This window comes from Sceloporus undulatus, chromosome 4, assembly GCF_019175285.1.
Source record: "Sceloporus undulatus isolate JIND9_A2432 ecotype Alabama chromosome 4, SceUnd_v1.1, whole genome shotgun sequence".
Classification (NCBI taxonomy): domain Eukaryota; kingdom Metazoa; phylum Chordata; class Lepidosauria; order Squamata; family Phrynosomatidae; genus Sceloporus; species Sceloporus undulatus.
The window spans coordinates 17,865,949-17,877,406 of NC_056525.1; positions in this window are offsets into that span (position 1 = coordinate 17,865,949).

Sequence of the window (11,458 nt, forward strand, 5' to 3'; positions counted from 1 at the left end):
GCAAGTTTCTTCAGAGCGGGGCTTGCCATTGCCATGCTTTTGTAATACATAAAGATCATATGGATACATATTCCATGAACAAGGCCCCAAACTCTATCAAGGCTTTCTCCAATGATTTCTAAGGGCTTCTGCTCCAAGAAACTCGAAAATGGCGCCTCAATGCGAACCATGAAGAATCTATCCAGATAACGGAAAGTTCACTCTTCCAGAATCTTTATCTATGTTCTATGGTGACAAAACAGTGTCGCGGAGGCTTGTGGGTAATAGCGGAGGAGGAGGAGGAGGAGGCTACGAATCTTAAGCGGGCAAAGCCAAAGAGGGTTCAGTCATGAACATCGACGATAACACTTCAGGAAGAAAGCGACTCCCTCGACGCTCGAATGCTGGTTTTGTTACCATAGACGTGTCGGCTAGAAGGGACGGGGCTGAATACCATAGAGGCGCATGGCCCCTCTAGCTCAAAACCGGAAGTTGAAATGGGTGCTCCTGTTAGTCCTTCCGCCCCCTCTCTTGTAATAATAGAGGCTAACAATAATATTAATATAATGTTATAATATTATAATATTATATTTATATTAATATAATATTAATATAATATAATATTATTGTTATTATATTATATTAATAGTATAATAATATTATTATACTATTAATATATTATTATATTATAATAATATTATTATACTATTAATATAATATAATATTATTAATTGTATTAACGTAATATTAATATTATAAATCTTTTTATATTTATAATATTTATAATAAATAATACTATAAAATAATAATAATAATAATAATAATCCTTTTGGAAAGGCAGGATATAAATAAAATCTAATAATCATCATCATCATCATAATAGATTTTGTTTATATCCTGCCTTTCCAAAAGGATCAAGGCGGGTTACAAGGAAACACATAGGTAAAACACATATACATGCATAACTAAAATTACATATCCCCTTTATCCCTTACCCTGCAATTAAAATAACAAGACCAAACATTTGATGACTTTTTGGGATGCAGCAGCATTCTTCATTAATATACTGTTAAGGTTTTTGTTATTTTAGCCTAGTTTTAGGGTTTAAACCACACACTATGGATCTATGGATACATGTAAAACACTGGCCTAAATGCGATAGGATTCCCAACTAGAGTAGAAACCCATTAATCAATAGGGAAGTCAGCACTAATGTAATTTCATTTACTCAGTATATCAACTCTAGTGGAAAAGCAGTTGGATTTAAGCTTTTTTCTACCTCATAGTTTCTATGACGACAAAAACAGTTATGTATTCAGTTTAAATATGGTTGACAATGCTGCAATAGTGTACTGCCATTCCCCTTCTCTTTTTTTTCTTATTAATTAATTGAAAATTAATTAACTTTTTTCTTACCCCCCCGGAACATAATTACCACACTCTGCCACACGTTCATGTGGAAGTAACCATTAGGATATATATATGAGTGGAATTTTTATCAGCACTTTGTTGCTATAGCTGAAAAATAAATACAAATAAGATCATCATTGCAATGCATACAGTAGTATAATTCTGACTCATAAACAGGCATTCAGCAGGGACTTAAGCAGAATCAGAATTGTACAGCTGACAGTGGACCCTTGTTATACGCTGGGGGTGGTTCCAAGATCCCGATGTATAAGAAAATCCGTGTATGCTCAAGTCCCATTAATATAATGACAGAGCAAAATGGTGTCCTAATAAAAATGGAAAATCAAGGTAAATTTATACTTTTTTGGAAATTTTCAAACGTGTATGCTTGAATCCGTGTATAAAAAATCCGTGTATAAGAAGGGCCGACTGTATAATACAGGGAGCCCTGTTAGATAATGCTAGGGAAGTAGGATTGAGGGTTAGCATGGGGCCCAAGGAAAATATTATTTCTGACCCATCTCTCCTCATGGATTGAGGCGGGGAACAATAACAGAATAACTTAACATCAGTTAACACATCAATTAAAAACAAATGAGATATACACATCTTGAAACAATCCACTTTTGAAATCCATCATTTAAAATTTACTGTTAAAAAATCATGGATAAGCCTTCTAGAAGAGATTGGTCTTTAATGCTGTTTTGAATTCAAACGCGTATTCAGCTGTCGAACTCTCCCAGTCATTCCACAGTCTAGGGGTGACTGAAGAAAAAAGGCGGACAGTGCCAACCTAGTCCTAGCTGACTGGAGTAAATGTCCGCCAGAGGACCTGAGTGTACGGAGCGGATATATGGGAGGGGCCGATCCTGTAGGTAACCTGGACCCAAACCATTGTAGGCCGTTAAGGTAATAAACCAACTCTTCTGTACCTTGCCCGGAAATGAATTGGCACCTAGTGGAGTGATTTTAATACTGGTATAATGTGATCAATTTCCTGAATGCCCACTAATCAGTTGGCTGCCATGTTTTGAATAGCTGAAGCTTCCAAACCTGGTAACAGAGTTACCCAATGTATAACGCATTGCAGAAGTCCAGCTTGAGGCTACCAGTGCATGCACCAGCATCTTTAGGTCCTCCAGCTCTAGATATGGTACAGTTAACGTATCTGCCAAAGCTGACAGCACTCCAGGCCATTGCATCTAACTGAGCTGTCATTGGAGAGACAGATCCAGAAGCGTCCCCAATCTATGAATAACAGTCTTATCGGGAGAGTGTAACCCAGCCAGAAAGGGTTGACACACCTCCAAACCCAGGTTAGCACCTTGATAATAAACACCTTTGTCTTATCTGGAATTCATGTTCAAATTCTTTTCCATCAAGGCCATACTCCACCAGGCATTCATTCAGAGGGAGACACCGTGCCCTTCCAGAGGCTGTTTTTTAAGACATAGAGAAATATATTTAACGTCTGATTTATCTCATGTAACTTTGTTTGGTTTGTTTTGGCATGTATGCATACATGTTCTTGATCCTTCCCTTGGACTCTGAACGTTAACATATGTACTGGGCATTGCCAAGAATACTGGTGGAGGACATACATCAGTTATATTTTGGTCTGGCAAACCCGCAGTGAGCCTAACAAAAAGATTTCAAATGCATCTACCAAGAAGCACCATTAATTGAAAGCACCATGTTAAATCCTTATTTAAATATTTGCTCAGAATCTGCAAAGAAATAGATAAACCCCCAAACATGAAAATGACATGTAATTAAACTAAGCAAGCAGAAACTTGAGTAAATCCAACAAGATGTTCAATGTTGAGAGACATTGCTTTCAAACTAATATGATAAACCCCAGCCTTCTGAAATGGACAGGTCTTCATTATGAAGATGAAAAGGGAGAGTCTTTAAGAAAGATACAATTGTGGCATGGACACAAATTGGTACCAGTCCTGGAACACTGGAAATAAACTTTTGGTCCCACATTAAATAGTTTTGGGAGCACATCAATAAAGGTTCTGTCTGAAAGGACACAACCCCATCTCCAGGTCAAGGAGGGGACAGAGCAAGGCCTCGGGCAATGAGCAGGATGAAAGGGCAGGGTCCATATTGGGGAACACTGGTCTTGAGATATCCTGGTGCCAGACAGAACAAAACTTTGAAGGAAACAGCACTAGGTTGTTTTGACACAGAAACAAATAAAAAACAATACTGTCCTGGAGTTAATATACATACTGTATTGTAAATTCCTGGTAATACTCAAGCAACACATTTTTGTATCATTTGATATTTCTAATATTTTCCAGAAAATAATCCTCAGGTACAGGATTGCAGTAACAAATTGGAGAGTAAATGAGTTTAATGAAACTTTCTCCAAATATTCAGTAATTGTATAGATACAGTATATCAAAAAAGCCACCACTGCAAAAATCTTGATAAGCACAAATAAACAAACATATCACTGTACATAGTAATAGGAAATCTAAAATAAGACAACTCAGTTGAAACTAACCAAATGTACTGCAAAATACCATTAAGTCATATTAAAAACATGTTTTCCCCCAAAGTGTCGAGTCTGCCAGGTTCTGTTTGTTGTGAATGGCAAAGGGTTAGACTATGTGGCTCTTGAAGTCCCTTCCAAATATGATTCTTGTTGTTGTGTGCCTTCAACTAGTTTCCAAGTTATGGCGACCCTAAGGTTAACCTATCACAGGGTTTTCTTGGCATGTTTTCTTCAGAGTGAGTTTTGCCTCTTTGTTTTCCCAGGGGCTGATGAATGTGTGACTTGCCAGTGAGTTTCATGGCTGACCAGAGATTTGAACTCTGCTCTCCAGCAATGCTTGGCTCTGTATACCATGCTGGGTCAGATTGTTATAAACAAATCAAATACTTGTTGCTTCCTTACCTTTGGCAATCCTTGTTTATGTGTAGCTAACATGTTGGTGAATATGGTCACCTTCTGACTAAAGCAGTGCCTTGCAGAGAGCTTGGAAAAGTTCTTTTTGAGCTACATCCATCCTAAGCCCATTGTTGATAGTCCAAAAAAAGAAATTTTCACACTCTACATTGAGAACACAAAGTTAGGAAATCTGTGCTTTTGACTGAATTCCTGGCCCGACAATTATCTATGTAATATATTTAGCACTTCTCTGTTACATAAAATTAAAAAAAAAAACTTACTCTGTTTTTCCTGTTCACTTTATCTCTTCATTTATTTTCTGCCTTCTGTGTTGGTCATTTTTTTCCTATCAAGAAGCAAAACTGATGCACTTAACAGATCACAATTTTATAGGCTTTAATTACATCCCACCCAGGTTTTGCTTATCTTAATTTAAACGGTCCCAAACAAATATTAATTTGTTTGTCAGGGCTGTGTAACTATATACCTGATCATGTTTGGTTCTCCATATTTTATTGATGGTGCGTAAGTTAGCCATCTTTACCATCTCTTCTATTTGGTAACCTTTCCTGAAATTCCCACTGCTCTGTTTGTATCCTTTGGTGGCACGAAAAAACACATTATATATATGATAAATTCATAGATTATAGTGAGGTTTCAAAGTCCCATGAAAGTAGTTAAGTCAGCAGGAGAAATTGAGATAAACATTACATGTACACAATCCTGCGGCGTGGTGGCAACTGATTGTAAAAGCAGTTTTCAATAAGATGGGAGTCTGCTATTTGTAAGTTAGCACACACTCCTTCTTGAGCCTAAGTAGACTGAGATCCAGCCTCTGAATGCACACAGTTTAGAAACTAAAGACTGCTATATACAAGTAGGCCTAACTAGTTCAGTACTGATCTAGTGCATGTGCAGAGGTTCTTCAGGGTTTCAGATCAGATTCTCCTGAAACCATCGGAGAGAGCCTCTCTCCTCAGTGGTTTCTGTTGGCAAGTAAAACTTGTTCAATCCAAACAGGTCTGTGGGGATCTAACTGCAAGGGCTTTAATAATGGCTGTGCTGTTTTATTGGCTCTCTGTCATTTTATGGACTTGTTTTTAAAGGTTTTAATTCCACTGATTGATTAATCACATTTTAACAACAGAGTGGCATTCTGTTGTGCAGATCCATAAATGCACAAGTATTCAGGGAAGATTATGTAGTCATGATTGTGGCACTATTGCCAGACCATAAATGCCTCCCAACCCATCTTAACTATGAGGTTGTATCAGACAGGCTTCTATCAGCTCATTGGATATTTCCAGCCACTTCCCACAAAAGAGTGAGTCTGAAACAATCAAAAGTGAGACCCTTGTTGCAATTCCTTGCCATAGACTCACTGCTATTTAGAGAGAGCTGGAAACAACTCTTGGCACACCCATCATAGCTGAAACAGACCTCCTTTGCCCAATGCAGCTGCAGGATGTTAAGGTAGGTCAGAGGGGGTCAAAACTTAGTAGCTAATGTCGAATATTGGCAAACAACTTTTAGTTCAGTTACATTTAATTGCGCTATAACCACAGGTCATCACAATATAAAACAAATAGGTACAAATATCAAACAACAGCAAAGAAAATATAATTTGGGTATTAAAAAATTTCAAAGACCATTTCTATTTCAACTAAACAGTCAGTAAGAAATAATGTACGGACATGCATATAAAGGCATAAAACAGTAAAACTTAAAACGTTGTGAAATGCTTCCTAACACTTGCACGGGCTTTAGCTATATGCCATTAAGAAAGTTGCACCTCTTCTAGTAATATTAGAATCTTGTTAAAAGTTTTTAAATATGTTTTTTGGTGGATGGACCAATTATTTTTTCAAGGTTTCTTTCTCTAATTCCCTTTGACATGGCACAGCTAAGCAAATACTGAGGGAAGTCCTCAATTTCATCCAGACCATAAAGGGTAAGGGGGATTTGGGAATTTGCCATCCAGGACTGTGGAAGGCATTAAGTGAAACCTTGCTAGCCCATCTCCATGTATATGTCGTTATGTTTTTGATCTGTATCTTTATGACGCATAATATGACTTCTAGTGAGATAGTCTTCCATTTCTGGATTTACAAAGCAGTCTGTGGGGGAAAATGCTCAGAAACATGGTCATGATTTTGTACCTAAAATGCATTTAGTCAAGGAACCATACGCCTCAAATATGTACAACTGAAAAAGACTACAAGAATGGACAAAATGTGTAACTAAACAGGCATGTTGACAAATTGGCAAGAGGAATAATACAAATTGGCAAGAGGGATAACAGGTGAGGTATAAAGTAAGTAAGAGAAATAACAAGGAGGCAGGTCTTTATTCAGAAATATATGGTCCTAATATTTAAGAATTTTGAGGGGTGAATAATTGTGTGGAAGATCTCAAACAAGGATCCTGTGCAGATGGTTGTCCTTTAATTACATTGGGGAAAGATGATGAGCCAACAAAAGCTTATCACGTCAGTCCGCTTCCCTTTAAAGGCCTGAATGGCCTGGGATCCAAACACCTAAAGAAAGATACCCTGTATCAAACTGCCATGTTTTAAAAGTCTAGGACGGGGTAGGCACTTTTTGACCCGGGGCCGGGTTGGTGCCCCAGACAATGGGGGGGAGCAAAAAAAATAATTAAATAATATAGGACAGATTTTCAAATGTAGGACACATTTTTTTAAAATGGAGGACATGCGGAAAAAATTGATGATTTTTAAAAAATGTTAATCTTGAATGTTCTTCTAGGCATGATCAAAATGGAGGACATTTGGGCATTATTCCTGAGACAGATGGCAGAAATGGACTTCCCTTCTGGCCAACCCCCCTCCCCCCCATTCCAAAAGCACATTTGGGCATGAACAGGGCTTTACTTAAGATGGGCCTCTTGTATATTTCAGAGGCTTATTGCATAACCAACTCTTGGGTTTCACACTGAACAGGGTTCACATGGCTATGCATATTGAACATGTCAAGGTGGTTTTCACAGTTCTTGCACCAAGTGTAACTTCTCAGAAGTGTGGTACTTGGACAAGGGACTTTGGTTTTCTTCACTGCGCATGAGTTTGAAAAATCACAGCAATTACATTGAGCAGGCCTCAGCAGGCTTGCTGATATCAATATCATATCACCATCACATCATCACATCATCATCATCATCATTGTTAAAAAAGAAGAGAAAAATGGAATGGAAATCCTCCTCTCTCCTCCTCCTCCTTCCTCCTCCCTCGTCCTCGTCGCTCTTCCTCCTCCTCCTCCCCGCGCACCTGCGCTAGAGACCCCGCACGCTTCGCGGACAGGCCAAAGGACCCCGGGGGCCTTGGCGGCGGCAATCAGCGGCAGGACCGAGCTGGGGCCGGTCCCAACGGCTCGGGGGCCGCATGTGCCACATAGGTCCTTCCTCCATATGCCTTTTTAAAATTTTAACAACAAAGCGAACCTTTTTAAACAGAGGCATCCTAGGTATGGAATTCACTTCTCCATGCCTATATTTCAGGCCTTTTGGGACAGGTGGTATGTGCTTATTTTTATTCCCCAAGGCATTTTACACTGTGTAAATTAATAACTGCGAAGCAGTTTAGCTGCTGTTTATTGTTCTTAAATACAGCTGGCCCACCATATCTGTGGATTCTTTATCTACGGATTTAACCATCCATTACTTGAAAATATTCTAAAAATATATAAATCCAAAAGCAAACCTTGATATGCTTTTATATAAGGGACACCATTTCACTAGTTATTGTTTTAATCGGACTTGAGCATCCATGGGTCTTGTTATCCACAAGGGATTCAGAAACAAACCCCAGAGGATACCAAGGACCCATTGTATACTTCAGTGTATGCCATCCTCGCTACTAATGAAGGGCTTTATCTTTCAATCATTAAAACTGTAACACCCAAAACATTTTTTTTTTTATTTTCAACCTAGGCAATGGGAAATTGAATGGTAAAAGAGATCCGAAACTTGGATCAAAGACTGATCAGAATGGGGACTGCAGCCAAGAAATAAGAAGACTAGGAATGGGAAGGGCAAGCAAATGAAAGGACTAGAAAAGATCCTAAGTGCAAAGATATACAACTGAGAACCAGTTAGAATCGTCCAAACCACTATATTGCCCATATGTCCATGAGAGCTGGACAGTGAAGAAAGCAGGTAAAAAGATAAAATAATCATTTGAGATGTGGAGCTGAAGAAGAGTGCGGAAGATACTGTAAACAAAGAACAACAGGTCCTAGGACAGATCAAGCCTGAAATTTTCCTGGAAGCCAGATGATTAAGTTTTGAGGCTGTCGTACTTTGACACATCATGGAAGGCATGACTCACTGGAAAATAATGCTAGGAAAAGAGGAGGGATCGAAAAGAGAGGAAGGTTGTTAGGAAGGATCAATTAGGGGGATTTAATTAGTCAAATATTACGAGAGGCATGTCTAACAACGCACGCAGCAGGATCTTGTCTCTTAGTGTATACCAGAGGTCGCCTAGTCCACCCCCAAGAGAAAGAGACTAGAATGCCAATGAGGTGCAATTAAACAATGAACATTTATTAAAGCACACAACAAAAGGGATCACACACACACACTCATACTAATAGCAGGAAGGGTTGTTCGGGGAGTAAAGGAAGGAAGAGAGAGGCACTGTTGGGAATATTTACCTTAGACGTCTTCTCCAATGAACGGTAGATGTAGGATGGATAGTGGATCATAGCCGCGGGAAGGGGAAAGGAAAGAGCAGCCGTTGGTGGCTTTGGAGCTGAGTTCGGCGGCAAAGCTAACCAGAGGCCCAGTGACAGTGAGCTGGCTTCGCTCAAGTGATTTCAGCGAGCAAGATGCTCTTGGAATCTCAGGCTTGGAACTAACTGCTCGACAAGCCCACTGAGGGTGAAAAGTGGGGTCCTTATTACTGCTAAACGTATCCTCAGGCGATGGCAGCTATCTAAAGGATCTGATTGCTTATCTTTGTCTAAGCTGAAATCTACACAATGGTTGTACAATGCAAGAGGTCTGACACCTTTCAGGGGAGCAGATACCTTGATGGCTGAGCCGTTAGTTAATCACTGGCTCATTTAAGAGGAAGCCAATCTATTGTCCTCCGTGAATGGGTCTCTGCAAATCTGGTCTAGCAACTCCCAAAACTTCCTCTGGAAAATTTCAGATCTTGAGACCATGCCTTTGCAAGGCTGCTGTCTCCTGGTCTGCTCGCCTTTAGGTATGGGGCTGGCTGTGGGGTCAGTCAGGGGACATAGCTTCAGATCGCATGGCACCCAAAATTTAATATAATCCATATCGGTAACAGGTGCATGTTACATAGATTCAATTAAGGAGGTCATGGGTATGAATTTGCAGGAACTAAGCGAGCAGTTGAAGAAAAAGAGTCTTGGGAGTTTATCACACAGTGAGCAAATTGGTAAAATCCCTGCAAAAGCGGGATTTTAAAATCCAGGTATCATCAGATGCATTGGCATGAAAGAGAAAATAACGCGAAATACCAAATGGAAAGCTCCTTTGTACTTTCGGAATTTAGCGAAGTAAGAAGGAGATGGTTTGACAACTTTGTGTTCGGATTATTTTTGCTTATTTCTCTTTCACGCAAACATTGTCTGAAAAACATCCCGCAAATGTGTTTTTTTCCAACTTTCTGTTTGGGTTAACCCTGGACGTCGTCTGAAAATAACCTGCAAATGCGGGTGTTTTCGTCTAAATTTAGTTTCTGCACAGGATTCATCTCATGTGATAAAACTCCTTGAGGTGTCTCATCCACAGGTCCCATGAGTTCAGATAGACTTGAAGGTGGTTAACAACAAAATGCCTTATTATCGCAGCATCTTCACCAGCGCTTCACCTATGTTACATATTGTCTTGAGGCGTCTCTTGAAAGTATAATTGAGCACCATTTGCAAAAAAACACCCAATTATAGATCCTAATCAGTCTTAAGACACAGACTTGGTAGCATGTAACAGTCTGAGTGTTAAGATTACAACTCTGGAGACCAGGGTTCGATTCTCTGCTCTGCCATGGAAACACTGGGTGGCCTTGGGCAAGTCACACTCTCTCAGCCTCAGGGGAAGGCAATGGCAAACCTCCTCTGAACAATCTTGCCAAGAAAACCCTGTGAGGGTTTGCTTTAGTCGCAAATGACTTGAAGGCACACAACAACATAATGGTATAGTTTAATGGCATGAGCACTGGATATGACTTTGGAGACCAGTGTTTGGCCATGGAAACCCACTGGGTGACTTTAGGCAGTCACACTCTCTCAGCTTCAGAGGGGGCAATGGTAACCTCCTCTGAGCAAACCTTGCCAAGAAACCCCATGATAAATTCGTCTTAGGGTCACGTAAGTCAGAAACTCTCGAAGGTGCCAACAAACAACATCCAGCAAAGCAAAATGTAACCCATGACAAACTACCGCAAGCACTCCATCTATGCTCAGGAGTATTTCTCCCTTTTACATCTCAACTGACTGAAATTTTATGAATAACAGCCGCCACAATGCTCAAAGGGGGCTGTTTGCCTTCCTCTACCACTTTCCCAAACAGAGATTGCTGCCCGCAAGAAGCCTGTAAAGACATTTTGCCCCAAAACGTCTCTCTCCCAAATCTTGCCTATTTTAATTAATTTTAACTTAATTTTATTGCTGTTATTTTAATAATAATAATAAATAAAGTTTTCTTATATACCGCTCCTTCCTGCGATAGGGCGGCTTACAACAAGGTAAAAACAGCAATACATGAAGCATAAAATACAAAAAAACATTAAAATACATTACATCAGCCCTCCAATTCAAACAAAAAAAACAGGCAAAAAGCCCATAGCCCAACCTCTTGGCCACGAAGAGGGGGAGGCCCACAGGATTTTAATCGGGGAATGCCTGTTGGAACAGGAGGTTTTCAGGTCCTGCCTGAATTGGGCCAGGGTGGTAGTGGAGCGGAGCTCAGTGGCAGCGTATTCCAAAGGGCTGGGGCAGCCGTGGGAAAATGTCCTCCGTGTGGTGGAGGCTATCTAGCCCCAGGTACTCATGTATTGCTGCCCAGACGTTCTGAGGGTGCGAGGCGGAATGTACGGAGAGACGGTCCTTCAGGAATCCTGGGCCCAAGCCATTTAGGGCTTTATAGGTAATCACCAACGCCTTATATTGAGCCCGGAAGCGG